The sequence below is a fragment of the Hypanus sabinus genome, chromosome 6, assembly GCF_030144855.1.
Source record: "Hypanus sabinus isolate sHypSab1 chromosome 6, sHypSab1.hap1, whole genome shotgun sequence".
Taxonomy (NCBI): Eukaryota; Metazoa; Chordata; class Chondrichthyes; order Myliobatiformes; family Dasyatidae; genus Hypanus; species Hypanus sabinus.
In genome coordinates this window covers 28377056-28399441 of record NC_082711.1, presented here as the reverse complement: position 1 = coordinate 28399441, position 22386 = coordinate 28377056, and the positions used below count along the sequence as shown (strand labels likewise).

General features: G+C 42.8%; 1 protein-coding gene across 2 annotated transcripts in view; it reads left to right on the top strand.

Moving 5' to 3' along the window:
* ptprn2 (protein tyrosine phosphatase receptor type N2) overlaps positions 1–22386 on the top strand; it is a 1015920-nt gene that overhangs the window by 647831 nt on the left and 345703 nt on the right. The window lies entirely within an intron of this gene.

Below are 22386 nucleotides of genomic sequence, written 5' to 3'. Positions count from 1 at the left end.
CTTAAAGGAATAAAGCGAAAACAGTTCTTAAAGCGATGTTGCAAAAACAGTTCTTCAAAGTAGTACTGCAAAAGTTCAAAATGCTTACAGTCCATTAAAGGAGAGACTTTTTAGATGATTTAAATTCTCTTTCACGTCGTGTTGTTGTGGTTCCCAGTCAAACTATACTTTTCCCGGAGAATTTACGAAGATGAAAATGAAATGGCTTAAAAGCACTGACTTTTCCTTTACAAAACTGTACCCAACCCTTTCTGCTATTATTTGCAGGGGTTACCACAGGGACAGCCAACAAATTCCTTCCGAATGAGGATCAAACAAGGTCAAACCTGTTTCACCGTCAAAATCGACTTTCCTCGGTCTTTTAGCTTCCGAACTCCGATCTCCACTCTCCACTGATTTTTAACTGGCAGTATTATAAAGAAACAGCCCGCAATGACCTTTTAAACTTTAGGCATTAAATAAAACTCCACCTTTCAACCAAACTGCATCATAATATTGGACCACGCAGTGGCATGGAGTCAAAATGGCAAATCCAGCCACAAACTGCCCCTCCTCACAGGGAGGGGTCCTCCTTTTATACCCTGTTTTAAAAAAAACCTGTCACATGACCTCTAATGGCGGGAAAATGACATCACTCCACCGTCACAAAACCACTACCTTAAGTCCAGTATAGCTTCAACACCACTGTCACATGACAAGTACAAGATACCCACGGGTACGTACCAATACAAACTGTGGATAGTAACAAAACTTTTTCCCCTGCGTGGGTGTCTGGGACAGGGGTGCAAAGTGTTGAGAGGATCTGAGGGGAGACTTCTTTTCCACACAGATGCGGTTTGGTGAATTCACAGCTTGATAAGGTCCAGAGGCAGATATTATCATGACATTTACAAAGCATCTTATGCAAGCACTTGAATCCTCAAGGCATAGAAAGCTACAGACTTCATGTGGATGCATGGGATTTGTGTAGACAGGTGTAGAAAGTGGCGTAGATATGGTGGGCAGGTGAGCCTGTTTCAGTGCTGTACCACACTCTGACTTTAAGTTAGTGACATTAATTATGACGTATCTGTTGGGGCAGCTACTGTTGTGTACGTCTGCACAGGCTGAGGTCCCAAACTAAACTAGACACAACTTTCAAACTTCTTCACATTTCTCTTGTGCTCTTTGGAAACTGATGTGAAGAACTCCTAAGGGGACAAACTGTATACATCCTTGGTGATGCTCCCCAACTCTTCCTCTGCTGCATTTATGACTGCATTGGTGCTGTTCCAAGCACCCATGCTGAGCTTGTCAAGTTCATCAACTTTGCCTCCAACTTCCATCCTGCCCTTATTCACTTGGTCTATTTCTGACTCCTCCCTCCCTATTCTCGATCTCTCTGCCTCTATCTCTGGAGATAAACTGTCAACTGACGTCTTTTATAAACCTACCAATTCCTACGGCTATCTTTACTATAACTCTTCCCACCTTGTCTCCCATAAAAATGTTATGCCTTTTTCTCAGTTCCTTTGTCTCCACCACAGGATGAGGCTTTCCTTTCCAGGACATCAGAGATGTCTTCCTTCTTCACAGAATGGGGTTTCCTTTCCTCCACCATTACTGCTACCCTCACTTGCATTTCCCCATTTCCCAGACATCTACGCTCACCCCAGTATCCTGCCACCTTAACAGTGATAGAATTCCTCTTGTCCTTACCTACCACCCCATCACACTTTGTATCCAACACATCATCCTCCGCAACTTCCGTCATCTCCAAAGGGATCCTACCAACAAACACATATTTCTCTCCCTCCAGCTCTCTGCTTTCCGCAGAGATCATTTCCTCAGTGATCCCTTTGTCCATTCATCCCTCCCCACTATTCTCCCACTTGACTCCGTAAGCAGCCAAAGTGCTACGCCTGCCCATTCACCTCCAACTTCATCTTCATTCAGGGCTCAAATGTCCTTTCAGGTGAGGCAACACTTCAACTGTGAATCTGCTGGGGTCAGTTATTGTGTCCTGTACACTGGTGAGACCCGATGTAAGTTGAGGGACTGCTTTGTCGATCACGTCCATTTCATCTGCCTGGTGGAACTTCCCAGTGGCCAATCATTTTAATTCCAATTCCCATTACGATATGTTGGTCTGCAGCCTCCTTTTGTGTCATGATGACCATCCAGAGGGTGGAGGAGCAGTATCTTATATTCTGTCAGGGTAGCCTCCAACCTGAAGGCATGAACATCAATTTTTCCTTCTGTTAAAAAAAATGGTCCCTCTCCCTCCCCTCTTCTTCTATTCTCCACTCTGGCTTCATACCTCATCTCACCTCCCCCTGTGGGCCTCCTCCTTCCATTTCTCCTATGGTACAATCTCCTTTCCTCAGTATCAGAACCAGGTTTAATATCACCGGCATATGTCATGAAATTTGTTTCACGACATACCAGATTCCTTCCTGTCTAGCCCTTGACCTTTCCCACCCACCTGTCTTCACCTTTCACCTTCTAGCTATCCTCCTTCCCCTCCCCCTACTCTTTATTCTGACGTCTTCCCCCTTCCTTTCCAGTCCTGAAGTAGAGGCTCGGCCCGACATGTTCATTTCCACGGATGCTGCCTGACCTTTCGGGCATTCTGGGAGTTTTCATTTTTTGGACTACCACCATCTGCAGAATTGCTTGTGTTGCCATACTGAAGGTTGCTTCGCTAAGAACCCACAAAGGTATACACTCGACAAACTTCAGAACATAGCAATTTTGTGCTGAAATCTTCCTGATTAATCACTGTTTTTCTAGTGGAAGAAAAAGCCCAAATGGTAGGTTCTCACTATTTAATATTCCTTGCTTGTTCTCCATTGCTTTGTACCATTCCTTTTTGAAAAGGGCTATATAAAATGCCACAGATATCTAAATATGGTTAAAGTTAACACTGGTGACCACCTTCAGCTATTCTCTTTAAAAAGGGCATTAAATATTCTGCTGTTAGTTTGTTTTGCTGTGGGAGACATGAAAGCGCACTGGGGAGGGCAGGCAAAGTATCATTGCCCTTATGTATAATTAAGTGCAGGTGATATTTGTTTTTTTATAGTGCTGCTTTCAGCTGTTTGGGCTGTTTCTTTGATGTGATTCACCTGGTCTGTCCCTTTTCATGTACATCTGATGGCTGTGTAAACTTCAAAGCCCAATTTCACTTGCATAGAATATCGTTTTCCGAAGCAGCCCTTTTCAAGCACAGCCAATCCTAAAGCAGCTCCACAAATGTCTCATCTTAAAAAGAACTCTTTTCAGATGCTTCAAAGAACTTTGATTGTGTGTGCGCGCGCATGCACACTCAAACACGCACAAAGTCATGCAGTTACACGTAGACACTGCACTCAGAAGCATACAGAGTATTCACACATAGGCATGTTGCACACAAACCGATATTCACAAAACTGTAGTCACAGACGTACATATGCAGACACAGACACACACATGGAGATACACAAATACACGGCACTCACAAGCACACACAGTATTCTGCTTGCATGCAGAGCTGCTCATGTACACATAAACAGACACCCTTGCACACACACACTTATGTGCACTGCTGTACACCATGGCTGCATATGTGTGTTTACACATTTGCACCTGTGCAAGCGTGCACATGAATTCATCCATTCACATATATGAGTGCAAACGTTTGTGATTCACAAAGGAATGTGTCTGTGTGCACGTGTGTATACACACACACACACACACACACACACACACACACACACACACACACACACACACACACACACACATACACTATAGTGGTTAACATAACACTTTAGAGCACCAATGATCAGGGTCCAATTCCTGCTACTGCCTGTAAGGAGATCATACATTCTCCCTGTGACTACGAGATTTTCTTCCCACATTCGAAGGATATACACGTTAGGGTTACTAAGTTGGGGGCGTGCTATGTTAGCACCAGAAGCATGGCAATATTTGCAGGCCAAGTCCAGCACATCTTCAGAATGGATTGGTCATTGACAGAAATGACACATTTCACTGCGTTTCGACGTACATTTGACAAATAAAGCTAACCTTAACCTTAATCTTTAAATACTGACATACAAACAGAAAATCTGTAGCACGGCCATTCAACACTCTTGTCAGACACGGTATGCAATTTAATGATCGTTGAAATAAACCTGGTGAATATTATCACCAAATTCACTAGTGCAGGTTCACCGTTACATCATCTCTTGAAAACATTCCACTGACAATTTGAAAAAAATATCCATTGATTGATATGCTTGCAAGACAGCTGTGCAGCTTGTGCTTAGCCTGGCCTCTCAGACTGAAGTGCCTACTGTTTGCAAACTCATTTTCCAGACGTTGCTGACTAGAATATAAACTACAACCTGAAGATGGAGGGAAGGTTCTGATTATTTCTTGAGCTTGGCTGGAATTCAGTGCATCTTTTATTTCCTTTGATGTTGCCAAATCAGTTCTTAACTTTGTTGTTTTGTTCTACCCCATATTGTGTTTAGAATTGATTCAATAATTGTTTAGACTACATCTTTTTTATCTGCAGAAAGAACTGTAGTGCTTTTACAGGAGTACAGTGTGCTTGTAAGAGTTTGGCTTATTTTCCCAAAACTAATGACTTATGAATCTTAGTGAAAACCTAGCTCCACGAAAAATGCTGCAGGAACTCAACAGGTCTGGCAGAATCTATAGAGAGAAATAAACACTCAATATTTCAGGCTGAGACGCTTCTTCAGGATTAGAAAGGAAGGGGAAAGAAACCGGAATAAGAAGGTGGAGTGAGGAGAAGAGAAGGGATAAGAAGGGAGCCAAAATGGCAAATAAAAAATGAGAGAAGAGGAGGCTGGGGGAGAAATTACTGGAGGTTAGAGAAATCAGTGTTCATGCCATCAGTTTGGAGGCTATCCAGATGGAATATGAGGTGTTGCTTCTCCAACCTGGGAGTGGCCTCATCGCGGCTGAAGAGGAGGCCATCAACTGACATGGGAATGGGGAGTGCAATCAAAGTGGTATGCTACCGGGAAATCCTGCCTGATACGGACAGAGTGAATGTGCTTGTCAAAGCAGTACTCCTTCTATGTCAAGCCTCACTGATCTAGATGAGGCTACACTGGGAATATTGTATACAGTAGATGACCTCAACAGACGTGCAGCTAGGAGGACTGTTTGGGACCCTGAATGATAGTGAGGGAGGGGTGAATGGGCAGGTGTAGCACATTTGACCACTATTATGCCTTTATCAAGAATGCTTACCATGCTATCCCATGCCCACATTTGGGTAAGTCCAATTTCCTGGCTGTACTTTTACCCCTGGTGTATAAGCAGAGACTAAGGATTGCAGCAGCAGTGGTGAGGACCAATAGGTATGGTCAAGAGCAGAGGAGGAACGCTTATGGGACTGTTTTGAGTCAGTGGACTGGGCAGTATTCAGGGACACATCTTCAAATCTGAGTGAATACGCCACAGTTGTCATTGATTTCATCAAGAACTGTGTGAATGGGTATGTGCCCTTGAGAACATACCAGACATTCAGTGCCCAAAAGTTAGAGGTAGAATTGGATGCATGTCAGCTGTGACAGGGTTTGCAGGCCATTACTTCCCACAAGGCAAAACTAACATTATGAATAGCTGTGATGCTTCACTCCCATCAGGCTCTTGAACAAAACTCACTCACTTTCCCATTCATTGAGATGTTCCCACAGCCATTAATCTCATTTTAAATACTCTTTATCTTGTTATCTTGTGTCCTTCTTATTTATTACTATTTATAGTTGCACTTGCACAGTTTGTTTTCTTCTGCACTCTACTTGATGTTTCATCAATCCTGATATGGTTACTATTCTATAGATTTGGTGAGTATGCCTGCAGGAAAATGCATCTCAGGGTTACGTATGTTGACATATATATTCTTTGATAATAAAATTTTCTTTGACCTTTGAACCCAGATAAGATCAACGCCATTGATGCATGCTTTGAAAAGGAGAATTAAACTATACTTTTGATGTGTTTTTGTGCATTGGTTGTTTGTCCATCCTGTTGGGTGCAGTCTTTCTATAGTGTTCCTTGTATTTGCTATGAAAGCCCTCGTGAAAATCAGTCTCAGTGTGGTATATGGTGACATATATGTACTTCGATAAATTGCTTTGAACTTTGCTTCAAAAGGACGACGATCATACCAATGCCCGAGAAGAGCAGGGTAAACTGCCTTTATGACTGTTAAAGAAGAGAAAATGTGCAGGTGCTGAAAATCAAAGTAATATACACAAAATGCAGGAGAAACTCAGCAACAGGATATATGTGACTTGGCGAGGAACCTGCAGGCGATGGTGTTTTAATACTTCTGCTATACTTGTCTTTGTTGGTTCAAAGTTCAAAGTAAATTTATTATCAAAGTGCATATATGTCGTCATATGCTATCCTGAAATTAATTTCCTTGCAGTCATTCACAGTGGAACAAAGAAATACTGTGGAATCAATGAAAAAGCCTATGCATAGACTAACAACCAATGTGCAACTGAAAACAACTTGCAGTAATGCTAATAATTATTATTAGTATTATTATCAAAAATATATAATAAAAGACCAACAAATTCATGATGATAAATGTAGAAAATGCCTGGATCCAACACGTTACAGAATCCTGAAGCAGTTTAACTTAAACTGATTAATTACACAGGCACAATCAGGTAGCAAACATCATTCACCAAAATCTTGCTTTAAATTACAAACTCATAAACGACACCATACCTTACTCTAAAGACAAGCCTGATCCGGTCTTAGAAGCTCACAGATTATTTTACAACCAATACGCTATTACAGACAGGACTATCTATAATAACGGGTATAGTGTTTTGGGATAAACAAACAATTACAACTTACTTAATTGGCATAGCCATTCCAAGCACACATAACTTACAGAAATCAATAAGTGAAATTAAAAGAGGAAATTGAAAGACTATGGAACATGAACAGGATATATATTGTCCCAATAGAAATATTTACAACTGGTATCATCCCACAGTCACAACACAATAACATTAAACAATTAAGGCTACACAGCAATATCTATGTAAATCTTCAGAATACCACAATACTGAACACCACTAGAACAGTATGAAAGTTCCAAGCAATTAAAAAATGAACATGCTTGGCTGTGCCTATCCTTCAGGTTTTACCAGCTTGAGCTGAGAAAAAAATTCTCCTTGGAGCGACAGAGGATGAGAGGTGACCTGATAGAGGTGTATAAGATGATGAGAGGAATTGATCATGTAGATAGTCAGAGGCTTTTTTCTGCAGGGCTGAAATGGTTGCCACAAGAGGACACAGGTTTAAGGTGCTGGGGAGTAGGTACAGAGGAGATGTCAGGGGTAAGTTTTTTACTCAGAGAGTGGTGAGTGCGTGGAATGGGCTGCTGGCAATGGTGGTGGAGTGGATACAACAGGGTCTTTTAAGAGGCTTTTAGATAGGTACATGGAGCTTAGAAAAATAGAGGGCTATAGGTAAGCTTAGTAATTTCTGAGGTAGGGACATGTTTGGCACAACTTTGTGGGCCAGTGGGCCTGTATTGTGCTGTAGGTTTTCTATGTTTCTATGTCTCTAAAATAAATAATAATAATAAATAAGTAAATAAATACATTTATAATGGATGTGGGAGAGGTGACGTGACAGGAGCTGCTGTCATATTAGCCTGGATAAATAACTGCAGTACATGTTATAAGTTATACACACTGTGGCTACTATGCACTGTTAGTTGGGGGGAAAGAACATTTAGAGTGGTGGATGGGTGTAAATCAAGCAATTGCTTTATCCTGGATGGTTCTGAGCTTTATTGAGACTTGCTGATGCAGTGCTCATCCAGGTAAGTGAATGGAATGCCACCATACTCCGGAGTTATGGTTTATCGAGGGTGAAAATGTCCTGGAGGAGAGACACTTGTTTCAGCAAATCCAGCCACTGACTGCTCTTGCAGACAAAGTATTTAACTGGCCAGTTCTGTTGCGTTTCTGGTTAATGGTAGTTAACCTGAAGTTGATGCTGTGGGGCTAAGTTATGATAATACCATCGAATGCCGAAGACAGGTGACCAGACTTCCCTGAGATGCAGCTGATTCCAAATTGCAAGTTTTCATCACTATGGCTGGGTTACAGTCTGGTCGCAGCATCTTTGCTGTATCTCATGCACTTGGCTATTTTCTGCTACCACATGGAGTGAATCCAGTTGGCTGGAGACTGGCCTCTGTCACAGCACGGAACTCAGGAGAGAGCCGAGACAGATCATGTATTCGGCACATTTGATTGAATATGGTTGGGGATGTTTCAGCCCTGTCAATATTCTCCTCCTCACCATAAGACATAGAAGCAGAATTAGGCCATTTGGCCCATCAAGCCTGCTCTGCTATTCCATCATGGCTGATTTATTAACCATCTCAGCCCCATTCTTCTGCCTTCTGCTTGTAAACATTGATGCCCTTACTAATCAAGAACCTATCAATGATTAAATATGCCAATGATGTGGCTTTCACAGCCAGCCACAGAATCACCACCCTCTGCCTAAAGAAATGTTTCCTCATCTCAGTTCCAAAGGGGCGTCCATGTATTCTGATGCTGTGGCCTCTGGTCCTAGACTCCCCCACTATAGGAAACATCTTCTCCATGTCTAATCTATCTAGGTCTTTCAAAATTCGATAGGTTTTATGAAAAACCCCATCAACTGGGCATCACTGAGGAATGGAGAATGTCCTGTACCCATTCTCTGCGTAATTGTCCAGCACCACTGATGATTCAATTTGATCCTTTGGTTATGAGATTGCTTGGCTTTCTCTACTGTTGTTCCTCTGTTTCTATCATGAGTACCTCTTTACAAATCCACCCCCTTCTTTTCCAACACTCTGTGTATGAATTTCATCAACTGAATCTGCTCACCTGATGAGGATCACTAAAGAACCACTATGATTGTGACCACCGTACATTTTCTGCCTTTGCTGTCTCTCTGCAGCTTTCAACACAGCCACTCTGTCCTTGAGCGTCTTTGTGGTCAGCTGGGAGGGACTGTCTTTGCTTTTCATAGGTATATTAACATATCCCCAGCAATGGCTTTTCTTCCCCCTCAGCACCATTATCAATGCACATCTCTGGCCTGTTCTCCACTTTCCTTTCAGCACTCTACACTTACGAAAACATTTCTGACAAAATAATGGAAAGAAAGTGAATTTCAGGGTTGCATATGGTGACATATACATACTTAGATATAAAAATTTGCTTTGAACTTTGAACTCTGAAACTGTTTTAAGTCTCACCTTTCATGATCTTCCAAAGCACTTTGCAGCCCTTGAACTGTAGTCCCTGTAGTAATGGAGATAACTTTTTTGAGATATTAAAAGAATCAAATGATCTAGCGTTGGTGAAGGAAAGTTGCTTAACGGAAAGATTATCCGTGATCTTATCAAATAACCTTCTGCTGTTTCTTTATCTTACATTATAGACAGGAAATGCAGTAGCAAATTCGCCCTTGCAGGGCTTATGTGAACAGCAAAATGGTAATATCCAGGCTAACAGTTTTAATAATGATAATGTAAAACAATTGGCCAGGTTGCCAGGCATAACTCCCCTGTTTCTTCTTAATCTTCATCTGAGGAGGCACAAGCAGCCTTGTTTAACATCATAATATAAAAATGCAGCAGTTTTTTCAGTATGACCCCCAAACATACAGTACTGTGCAAAAGTCTTAGGCACATACAGTATATATAGCTAGGGTGCCTAAGATTTTTGCATAGTACTGTATTAATTTTATGTATTACACTGTACAGCTGCCGCAAAAAAAAAACAAATTTCATGACATAGGTGAGTGATGATAAATTTGCTTCTGATGTGGGTCTCCATTGTGGACTAGGAGTGGGAGGGGGCAGGGGAGAAGGAAGGCAGTAGAAAGCACGAGAGAGACATTCTGTTTGGAATCAAATGACCTTGTCTGGTGTCTCAGGGCTGAGTGTGCCTGCACCCGCACAAACCCCTGCCCCTGGAACTCCTTCTCTGCCACCTTCCCACACTCCTCCAATGGCACTCCACCTCACCATTCCCAACATGCTTTGCTTTCACCAGATTTACAAATTGGCTCTGCACTCCACGTTGACAAATACAGTGCTGTGCAAAAGTCTTAGGCTTCCTAGCCATATATACGTGCCTAAGATTTTTGCATAGTACATGTGTAGTTTTTTTTTCATATATTGAAGCACCTGGGATGGGATTTGAACTCAGAATCTCCTGATTCACTGGTAAGAATCCTACCAACTGGTCTGGTGAGGAGGATACCTCCCTCTTCCACTTCTTCCTAAGCACTCCACTGCCATTGTATCTATACAGAATAAGTCCACATTAGCCTGGCTGCGTATTGCTTCATTGTAATTAGCTTTGACTTGGTGGTGGGGCTGTCACTTTGGGGTTAGTTTGTGGTGGGGTTGTAATGCAAAACTTGAACTGAAATTCAGTGCAGTTCTGAGAGGGGTCTGTGGTATCACTTATCCAAATTCCACACAGACAGCATCAGAGGTCAGAAGTGAACCTGGGTCACTGCAGCTGCCATCACTCAGTTGTGGTCATTGATAAAGATTAGCTTTACTTGTCACCTCTACATCAAAACATGCAGTGAAGTGCATCGTTTGCATCAATGACCAACACAGTCCGTGGATTGTGCTGGCGGCAAGCTTCAAGTGTCTCCACAATTCCAGCACCAAAATTTTATGCTCACAACTTCTGACCCGAACCCATAGGTGAGGCACTTAGAGAAAACCCTCAAGGTCAAAGGGAGAACATACAAACCATGCTTTTTTGCTGGTAGGGAGTCGTCGCTTTGCTGCCGATTGAGCGTGGGAGGGGGCAACGGGGGGGGGGTTGCTTTGGGGTTCTAACACTTAACTGTCATTCATTCTTTGGGGCACTCCTCTGTTTTCATGGATGTTTGCGAAGAAAAAGAATTTCAGGATGTATATTATATCCATTTCTCCTGACATTAAATTAAAGCTATTGAACAAACATCTTACAGTCAGCGGCGGAAATTGAACCCTAATCGTTGGCACAGTAAAGCATTAGAGTTCTCCTTGGTGTCCTGGTAGAAATTCTGTCCCTTAACCAGCATCTAAAACCTGATTACTCAGTCATTAACATGTTGATTTGCCTGGTTCCTTCTTTGTGCAGGTTGTCCATCATATTTCCTGCATTAAAAAAAAGCAATTACACTTCATCAAGATCTTCAATAGCTGTGAAGCCTTTTGAGACACTCTGAGGTTGCAATAAGCACTCTATAATTGCAAGTCTTTTTTTAAATATTAGACAGACTAGTCATTGCCTCTATACTTCTGCGATTAAATCTATTCTGCCCTCAAATTGAACTAGACTGCTTATTACATTGGTGCCTGATGTGAATCTCTCCTGGGCTTCCAATCCCATGTTTCATTTCATATTTATAACGACATAGTAGAAGGCCATTCAGTCCATCATGTCTGTGCTAGCTCTGAAGGAATCAATGCCATATGCTTCCATGTTCTATATTTTCTCACAACATAGAAAGATGCCATTCAGCCCATCAAGTCCAATCCTAACCATAGAACAATCCTATTTCCCCAATAATTTTCCACATAGCTTATTCTACCCATAATTTCTCCCCCCCCCCCACCTACCATAGGGGTATTTACTGTTGCCATTTAACTCAGGAAACCAGGACACTCGGAGATCATGTGGAGAATGTGCACACTCAATGTAGACAACACCAGGGCTGAAGAACTGAGGCACCAACTCTATTGATCATTTCAAAGTTCAACGTTCAAAGAAAACCGACAAAATGAGATCCTTGAAAGTGAGTTTGTTGGTTATGGGAACAGTTCAGTGTTGGGGTGAATGAAGACGAGTGAAGTTATACCCTCTGGTTCAAGAGCCTGATGGTTGAGGGGTAATAACTGTTCCTGAACTTAGTGATCTTGGTCCTGATGCTCCAATACTTCCTTCCTGATGGCGGCAGTGAGAAAATAGCATGGCCTGGATGGTGGGGGTCCCTGATGGTGGATGCTGCTCCCCTGCAACTGCATTTCATGTAGGTGTGCTCAGTGGTGGTTAATTATTGGTTCTCCTTCCCCTCTCCTTATTTTTTCTGCAACACTGCCTGAAACATATCTTCTCTCTCACATGTCAAGCAATTCCCCCTTGATTCTCTGTACCACTAACCTACACTGAAGGGTAATTTACTGAGGCTATTAACCTTCCCAGCACATCTTTGATATCCAGGAGGGTCCAGATAGATTGAGTTAGTTGAGGAACACACAGAAAATGCAGGGTGAAGGCAGCACATCAGACAACATTTATGGAGGGGAGTAAATAGTCGGCATTTTCGGCTGAGACCTTCAGGACTGGAAAGGAACGGGGCAGAAGCCAGAATAAGAAAGTGGGAGGAGGGGAAGGAGTGCAAGACCAGATGGAGTGGAGGTGGGGAAAACTAAGGTAGAAACTGGGAGGGGATGGGTGAAAGGGGTAAAAAGCTGAAGAAAAAGGAATCTAATGGGAGAGGACAGTAGACCCTGGAAGAATGGAAAGGGGGGGGAAACAAGAGGGTGGTGGTGGGCAGGAGAGAGGGCAACTAGAATGAGGAATGGAAAAGAGAGAAGTAGGGATCGGGGAGAAAGTTACCAGAATTTAGATAAATCAATGTTCATTGGATCAGGATGGAGGTTGCCCCAGATGGAATATGAGATGTTACTCCTCCAACCTGTGTTTAGCCTCTTCATGGCAGTAGAGGAGGGCTTGGACAGACATATCAGAATGGCAATTGGAATTTTAATTGAAATGGGTCGACAGAGTGGTCTTCAAGTCTGCATCGGGTCTCACCAGTGCAAAGGGAGCACTGCAGAGAACAGATGACCCTGGCAGACTTAGAAAGACTGTTTGGGGTCCTGAATGGTGGTGAGAGAGGAGTATAGGGGCTGATGTAGCACTTGTTATGCTTGTAGGGATAGGTGCCAAGAGGGAGAACTGTATGGGGGGGGGGGGGCAAAGTGGACAAGGAAGAAGTAGAGTGCGACCTCTACGGATAGTGGATTGGGGGAGGGCTATCATTGTTGCTGCAGCAAAGTGGATCTTTTGATCTTTAACCTTTCCTTCATTAAATAGTGCAATATACAAAACGTGGCGGTACCACATATTAAAGTTTAGTAGTATTTAAGCAATTTTTTGCATCATGTTCTTGAAACATAGAAAACATACAGCATGATACAGGCCCTTCGGCCTACAAAGCTGTGCCAAGCATGACCTACCTTAGAACTACCTAGGTTTTACCCATAGCCCTCTATTCTTCTAAGCTCCATGTAGCCATCCAGGAGTCTCTTAAAAGGCCCTATCATTTCCACCTCCACCACTGCCACCGGCAGCCCATCCCATGCACTCACCACTCTCTGCGTAAAAAACTTACCCCTGATGTCTCCTCTGTACCTACTTCCAAGCACCTTAAAACGATGCCCTGTAGTGGTAACCATTTCAGCCCTGGGGTAAAGCCTTTGACTATCCACACAATTAATGCCTCTCATTATTTTGTACACCTCTATCACCTCTCATCCTCCATTGCTCCAAGGAGAAAAGGCCGAGTTCACTCAACCTATTCTCATAAGGCATGCTCCCCAATCCAGGAAACATCCTTGTAACTCTCCTCTGCACCCTTTCTATGGTTTCCACATGCTTCCTATAGTGAAGCAACCAGAACTGAGCACAGTACTCCAAGTGGGGTCTGACCAGGGTCCTATACAGCTGTAACATTACCTCTCAGCTCTTAAACTCAATCCCACAATTGATGAAGGCCAATGCACTGTATGCCTTCTTAACCACAGTGTCAACCTGTGTAGCAGCTTTGAGTGTCCTATGGACTCGCACCCTAAGATCCCTCTGATCCTCTTGCTCAAAGATTATTTCAAAGTAGACTACATCTCTGTGAGAGTACCAGGTTCAATTCTCACCCCTTTCTGTAAGGAGCTTGTATGTACTCCCCGTGACCACCAGGTACACTGGTTTCCTCCCACAGTCTGAAGACGTACCTGTTGGTAGGTTAATTTGTCATTGAAATTTGTCCTGTGATTAGGCTAGGATTAAATCGGAGGATTACTGATTGGGGCAGCTCAAAGGGCCGGAAGGGCCTTTTCCACATTGTATCTCAATGTAAGCTTGTGAAAAATCGGTTTCTTCCTCTGTGTTAACATTTATATGATCATTGCTTTAGTTATACAGGAAAAGAAAAGATTACTCATAGAGGTTCCTCTATACTTTGCATTTTTCCTTTCTATCCATGTATCCACCGTACATTTCACTGTATGTTTCAATGTATGAGTGATAAATAAACCTGAAGCTGTATCTATTAACCTACTGCAATTGAAACTGTAAATCTTGCTGATAACTGGGTAGCAATCGCTTACCACTCATTAGTAATGTTTGCAATCATACAAGAACTCTTAGGTATTGACAACTGAATAAACCTTCTGAGTTTTCAACCAATTGCAACTGCAACAAAATAGATTTCATCATCTTTGATCTTCCCTTCTTTTATTATTTGGACACATTTATATAATATTGCATTACCATGGTTTAAAATTTGGAAATATGTCCTATTTTGTACTTAAAGTTGATTTCTTTGATCATAGACAGATTAAATGAATAGAGTGGAAGCTTTCTCTCAGTTGTATGTGCCAGACTTGCAATATAATATTTCCTCAGCTGTGCTGTGCTCAGCATCTGAAAATTGGCTCCATTGCCCCAAGCATTAACAAGCACCTAAGTTGCCCTAGTTTGGTATTCAGTAAGAAGTGCCAGGCTGAGGGATCAAGAAAGTTCTGAAGTTCTGACTTGTACAACTATGTGAAGAGAAAAATAGGAGCATACAACCTTCAGTCTCTCTTCCTTTCTCTCTTTTTCTCTGTCTCTGTCTGTCTGTCTCTCTCACTCTCTAAGTCAGCCCATTCCCCAACTTATACTGTTTTCTCTGGAACAGAGGGGAGGCCTTATAGAAGCTTATAAAATTGTGAGAGGTACAGCTAAGATAGGCAGACAGAATCTCTCTTTTTCCCCAGAGCAAAAATATCAAGTACTAGAGGATATGTATTTAAGGTGAAAGGGGGAAGATTTAAAGGAGAAGCGTGAGGCAGTTTTTTACAGTGGAACTGGTAGGTACCAGGAACAGGCAGGGTAGCGGTGAAGGCAGAAACAAGAGTGGATCTTAGGAGATGGTTAGACAGGCAGATTTGTTTACGAGGCTACCACATGGATATCTTCATATACAGGGAATATAAGGATCTGGTTCATATGCAGGCATAAGAAATCTAGTTTAATTCAGCATCATGCTCAGTGCAGTCATCATAGGCCAAAGGGCCTATGCCTGTACTGTACTGTTCAATGTAATATATTGTAGAGAATATTAATAAAGTATTTGTCAGTTAAGGGCAAATGTCATCAGTCTGTCTGAATGTCAGAGGATGTCACTTCTCTTTCCATTCTTTAAGGATAAACACAAGGAAATTTAGATGTCAGAGGAGTTCGACAGAACGGAAGGCTGCAAAAAGACGTATTTTCTCTTATCTTGTTCTACTTCAAGAAAAACTTGTTTAAAGCCTTCACATTCTCTTTAGCATCCAGTGAAAATTGGAAGAAAGGATGCTGTGATGTGATGATTTGGAGCTATGATTTCTGTCGTACAGCATGGTACTGTACTGGTTAGCAGAATGCTTTACAGTACAAGCAATCAGGCACAATTCCCGTTGCTGCCTGAAAGGAGTTTGTACATTCTCCCTGTCACCACATGGGTTTCTTCGGGGTGCTCGGGGCTTCCTTCCACAGTCTAAAGGCGTACGGTTAATTGGTCATTATAAATTGTCCCATAATTAAATTTGTATTAAATAAGGGTGGCGTGGTTCGAAAGGCTGGAAGGGCCTGTTTCACGCCGTGTCACCGAAATAAATAAATAAATAAAATGCTAGGCTTGGCTCTGCCTCTAGTAGCCAGCTAGAGATCCATGGGGCAGGAAAGGAAATCCCCCAGTTGGATTGTACTGGTTCCACAGTGAGGCCTCTTATTCATAGTCAATTTTGTGCCTTCAATTCCCCCGTAAACCATAACAATGAGAGGAGGCCATCCGATTCCTCATATTGCCTATTTTCCATAAACGGGTAAAGAGGATTGTCGACAAGAACTGCTCAATGAGCCTGTCACCATCTTTCAACTAAATGCATAATCTCTTTCTCATCTGTTTTTTCCCAGTCAACACCGAATCTTTCCTGCTTTGTGTTTGCAGCGGGGTGAATAACTTCTTGTATTCCAGGGGATTCTGTAGATTCTGTCTCATGTTTAGCTTTTGGATTCGATGGGAATATGCATCCTTTCAAAACAGAATCAGTTGCTGTGGCACTTAACTGCCCACCCGATCCATTCTGCAGGCCAACCGCTGTGCTGGGGGATTGTTCCTTGTGTGAAAAGCACAAAGTCTTGTCCTCCTGCTCAATTGGGATATGGAGCAACAAAGAAGTTCCCAGACTTCTGCTGTCGTTCATTTATTGCAGTAGGTGTGGGGAGGGGGGTGGGGAATGTGGTGGTCAGGGGCGGTAGTGGGGGGGAGCTACAACCATGAGGGTTGGCCCAATCCTGAAGCAGCAGAAGGAGACATAGGTCATGTGAGTGGGGAGGGTGGGGGGCTGGGTCATAGAGGGACGGGTCAAACAGGGTTCATTTGGTTTCTCTGTTGTTCAGGACTGTCATTCAGCTCTTTTCACTTGGTGTCAGGAGCATTTCAGAAGTAATCACTGCAAAGTGCTTTGGGATATCATGTAGTATCCAACTTCCCCACAAACTGTGTCCGAACAGAACTGAGTTGCTTGCCTGACACACGCACACACACTTCTCTTCTGAAGCTGCTGAGTTAGAACCCAGTTTATTAAAGTGATACGAGTGGGTCCTTCACTTGAGATGTCTTTTTCTGCAGACTCCAGGCAGCTCATCAGCAAGGTCTTATTCATATTACTTTGACTGAGTTTTAAGCACTCTCACCCAAATACGGCTCTCTTATGAGGCAAGGACTGAGCCTGCATTTATATCACATCTAATCGTGAGCCCCTGCTATCCCAAAGCACTCTGAAATGATTACTTTTGAAGTGCAGTCACTTTTGTGCAGTAGTCAGATTGTTCACACCTTTGTCTTACGGTGAGTAATGACCCAGTTTCGGGAGTCGGGGGGCTGAGAGAAGAGGAGCATTGTCTGGGCCATTGAGAGACTGAAATGCTCGGCTCAAACTGTGCCATTTAATCTTGTGTGGCCTCCTGAACGGTTGGATCTGTGTAAGTTTATCCTGTCCAAAACAGCATCGCCTATCACGGCGGCTCCTCTGAGCGCTGTACTGCTCTTGGGCTTGAACTCAGAATGTTCTGCCTCGGGCATGTGGTGTTAAAACTGAGCCATGGTAAATTCTCATTATCGTTCCCGTGAGTAGACTTTACTTCTCCTTCACCAGTTCTGCTCCAATCCAACTGGAGCAGGTTTGTGAGGAGTGTTTGATATCTCTGGGCCTGTACTCAATATAGTTCAGAATTAATTAGATCCCTCTTATCTAATTAAAACCCATAGGATATTGAAAGCCCTGGATAGACTGGGCATGGAGAGGATGGTCTCATTAGTAGGAGAGCTTGGAATAAAGAGATGTCCCTTCAAAACTGAGATGAGAGGAATTTCTTCAGATGATGGGGGTGATGAAACTGTGGAATCTGCTGCCACAGAGGCCTGTGGAGGACAAGTCTCTGGGCAGAGATTGATAGGTTCTTGATTGAAATGGGAGTATTACAAGGAGAAGGCATGAAAATGGGATTGAGAAAGTTAGTTGTGATTGAATGGCAGAGCAGCAGACACGATGGTCTAAGAGAATTTTGCCCACTTTTTTCAGATGTGAAAACAACAAGCCATTGCCTACTCAACTAGAACTGGCAGGACTCTCTTGACTAAAAGAGCTAGTTCAGGTTTATAAATAGGAGTCCATAGTTTAAATCCCACAAATAAGAACAACATAGAGATAAGTGGATATACAGCCCAAAATTGCACTTTGAAAATTAGGGACTTTTGAACAGAGATGATATTGGTTCTGTCTTGTGGGTCAGGATGTGCGAGTTTTGGATGGACTTGTTAGGATAGATGTGTTAGCATATTGGGTGGAGTTTATCTTGGTTACTATGGGTAGGCATGTTGTGCGATGGTTTTGTTGTGGGTGGGATGATTTATGAATTGGAATGGATGCAGGTACACGTGGAACCTATTGTGGGCAGAGCACTTTGTAGGTTGAGATTATTGTGATAGATGAGTTGTGAATTGGCCATGATGTGGGCAGATCCATTTGTGCTTTGTGATTACTGTGAGTGGTTAAATTGCAGTTGGGACACTCTCTATAGGTTGGGATAAATATAGAGCATGGTTTTGTAACCACGTGTGGTTGCAGACAGAGCTTGTTGTTTGTCATGAATACAATGTGATGGTAGCCCGGGTCTCAGAAGCAGACTGAAGGAAGAGGTCACTGCTCTCCCGGAGTTATGTGCCAGGCCATCATCGTTTGCCTCCCATATCCTCTCTTAACTGGATCATCTGGATTTTAAGGCACAAGAAATTTACAAACTCTACTGCTGCATCTATAAAGTCCTCAAATTCCCTGGCAGAAAAAAGTGTACCAAATCAGTGTCCTTGTCTAGTCGACATCCCCAGCAGTGAAGCCCAAGTCAGATTCAGTCAGCTACTTCAGTCACAGGCCTTAAAGCAGACTTCCAAAACTATCACCCTCTCATTGGAGTGAAGTGATAGAGGGAACTCAAAGTTTCACAATGGTACTGAAAACTTTGAGGCCATGCATCAGAATCACGCAGGTGGAGTGAGTGCACCACCTCACAATTGAAAGTAGTCAAGGCGCGTACAATTGCAACATTAAAGGGTTTCATTGGAGGGTTATGGGCTGAATGTCGGCCACTGGAACTAACAGAAAGGATGCTATGGTCGGCAAAGACCAGTTGGGCTGAAGGGCCTGTTTCTGTGCTGTATTACTAAGTGACTGAATATCTCCTAAATGCTGAGGAACTGCCGAAGAAGGAGAGGGTGAGTGTGTTACGAGTGGGCCTTTCTGTGCATAGAACTTGCTTTGACCTATTGGGAAGAGTTCTGGCACTTTCTACTTCTGCCCTCTTGGAAGATTTCTCCAAGGAAAACTTCAGGTCAACATTGATCACAGAATTCTGGTATTTCCTCTGTTCATGATTCCAGGACTAACAGTGAGCTGCAGTTATTCATGGACTGGCTGGGACTCAATCCTTGCAGTTCATGTTTTTGAATTCAGAAAATACTATGCAAAAAAAGTCCACCCCAGCACTGATATTGTACAAGACATCTAACTTCCCACGGAGAAATTCCTAATGCTGCTGGCAACCCTTCCTTGCCTCATAAGTCTCCAACATGCCATAAAAGAGCTGGCAGAATGGAGTGTCTCATGGGCTGATGAGTTGGATGCCACATTGTTGGAATGTGCAGCTTTAGAAGAGTGACAAGGAACTGGCAAGAAGCAACAATATTGAAGCAAGTCATCCTTCAGCCTACTCTGTACGTGGAAAGCATAGCAGATAATTGGGTGCCATTGGAGTGTAGCATTTAGCGTGACACTATTACAGCTCAAGGCATTCCTGAGTTCAGAGTTCAACTCCAGCAGTGTTCTGTAAGTACCTCGGTTTTCTCCCACAGTCCAAAGACATACGGGTAAGCTATTGCCTATTATAAATTGTCCTGTGATTAGGTTGAGGTTGTGGAATTGCTGGGACTCAAAGGACTGGAAGGACCTAATCTGCGCTGTATTGCTGAATAAACAAATAAATAAATAATGAAGATGGACTCTTTGCCCTCACACAATCCAGATCATATATTGTCCTGTGCTTGTTAGTCCACATTGGTTCCTTACCACTCAATGCCTTGATGATTAATTTCTTCCTCATGATCACATCCCTACAAGGCCTTGTGCTGCTGTATCTTTGCAGCCTCTCGTGGCTATACCCAACACCAAGGTATCTACACCCATCCACTTCTGGGATCTTGATCGGTCCTCAGCCTCATCACTCTACCATTACCTTCCAGAATTCCTTTCCCAAACCAAGCTGCCTCACTAACCAGCTTTCCTCCTTCGGTACCCTTCATCTTGCATTTCACTTCTTTGATCTTAGTTGCTTTGGTAGGAAGTCCATGTCATATTTGCTTGGTGACTGAACTGAAGAGTCTTGGGAATTTTTTCAACATAGAAGTACTTTGTTTTTGCCATGGTTGCCGGGTGACCTCTATGAACTGATATTGCTTAGTGTTACTGTAATGTCTACTTGATTACATGCTACTTGAAAAGGTCATTCCTGAGACTTCCTGAATTTGTTGCTAGCTCACGTACATTGTGGTCTGGTTTGAGAATCTTTCCCAGCTACCTTTCTTCCCCAGATAACGTAGTTATGGTTGAATATGTGACATGTTTCTGTCTCTTGTCCCTGTCAAACTGCTTTAGGAGTCTCTTTGTTATTTATATTGTTGCTTTTTTTATTCATGTGCTTGAATCAGAACCCTTGCAGTGTCTTCTGCTAGTCTGGAACACTGCCTTGAGTTCACTGGAGCCCACGCTTTGGTCCTGCAGAGGCAATCTCCAGGTGTATTGAAGCTGACTGAAGCTTACATTATCAATGCCTGCAGGTTGTCATTGAGACCGTACCTGAGAGATGCTCCAACTGAGCCAGATTCTCAGGGTTAATGAAGCATGTTGACTTACACTAGGAATGTGGCAAGGTCCATAGGAACTCCACCTGGTTTCAGCATTTCTGCTTCATACATACAGTATACAGTCATAGAGATTTATAGAATTTTGCAGCACAAAAACAGGCCATTCAATCCAACTGAGCAGGATGCCTTTCGAAGTTACTCACATTTGCCTCCAATTGGCTCAATTCTTTTGAGATCATTCCTAACCCTATACCTGTCCAAACATTACTTAAACATGTTAATTAAACCTGCCTCTGTCACCTGCTTATTCCATATACCCACCACCCTCTATGTGAAAACCTGCCCCTCAGATCCCCTTTCAATCACTCCCGTCTCCTTGAACTTTCTCCCCCAGTTATAGAACTACCTTTTGAAAAAGAATGTGATCATCTTTTCTACCTATGGTCCTCATGATTTTGTAAGCATCTACGTGATTGCTCTTCAGTCTCCTTCTCTTACTTATGTCTCTCTCCTTTTCTCTATATTTCTTTCTCACACATTCACATTCTCCCTCTCATTTGCACCTTTTCTCCCTAACTCATTCATTCACTTGCTCAGGCACTTTCTTTCTCCATTTCCCTATCCCCCTCCCTCTGCCTCTCACTCTTCCTCTCCCTCTGCGTCTGCTTGGCTTGAGTCAGATTTGGCACAGGACACAGTCGATTTCACCTTCAGGCTTGTGGTGGATGGATAACAATTTGCTGAGAAAATATCAATGGCCCACAGAAGGTGTCATGTATCTTCGCCATTCATTTAGGTGAGCAGGAAAGCAGGCTCACTCACAAGTGCTCAGTTGCTGTCTATCTGAATTTCCTCTGACCATTCACATGCAGCACAATAAAACTCTATAAAAATAACTTGCTTCTGATTGCCTTGACCCAAATTCTATCATAAAATGAACCCATGGAAAATTATACTGAATAAATGTTCTGCTTCTTTCTTTCCTGGCAACATTCTTGGGAGTACAATATTCATAGCAAAATATTGATGCATCTGAATGGAAAAAAATTGGACAATGCTGATTGTTCACAATAAACAAAGACATTTTCAGATGAAGTTTTTTTTCATTTGTGGCACTGGCCTCTGTGTCTTCTTTGGCTGTTTTGCCCACCTACACTAATCATATTTGTTCATATTATGCCTGCATCCTCTTTTGTCTTGCATTCAAGATCGCTTGTGTGAATGTTGTTATTGAGACAAGCTCCCTAGTTCCAGTGCTCAGAACTGTGAACTCTTACTTCGAGACGCTGCACAATGTGGTGCTTATGAGTTGGCCTTAGTATCCTCTGAGTGCAGTGAATTGTGAATCATAAAGGAACAAGTGGATGTTCTTGATCCCACTGCCTCTTATTTTGCAGCTAGTTTTTCTTCAAACCATCACCTTACCTCATACCTTTGTGGACTTGGTAAACAAATTCCCACTTCTTAATCACAGAACGTGTCTGCCTCTGCAGTCCACCATACCAGGGATGATCATATAATAGTTAGAGTAAGATATTTGGATCATTCACTGTTCCTAATCAGCAGGCGGTCATACATACGTAAATTTTGCATGAGGCATGCTCCAGTGTG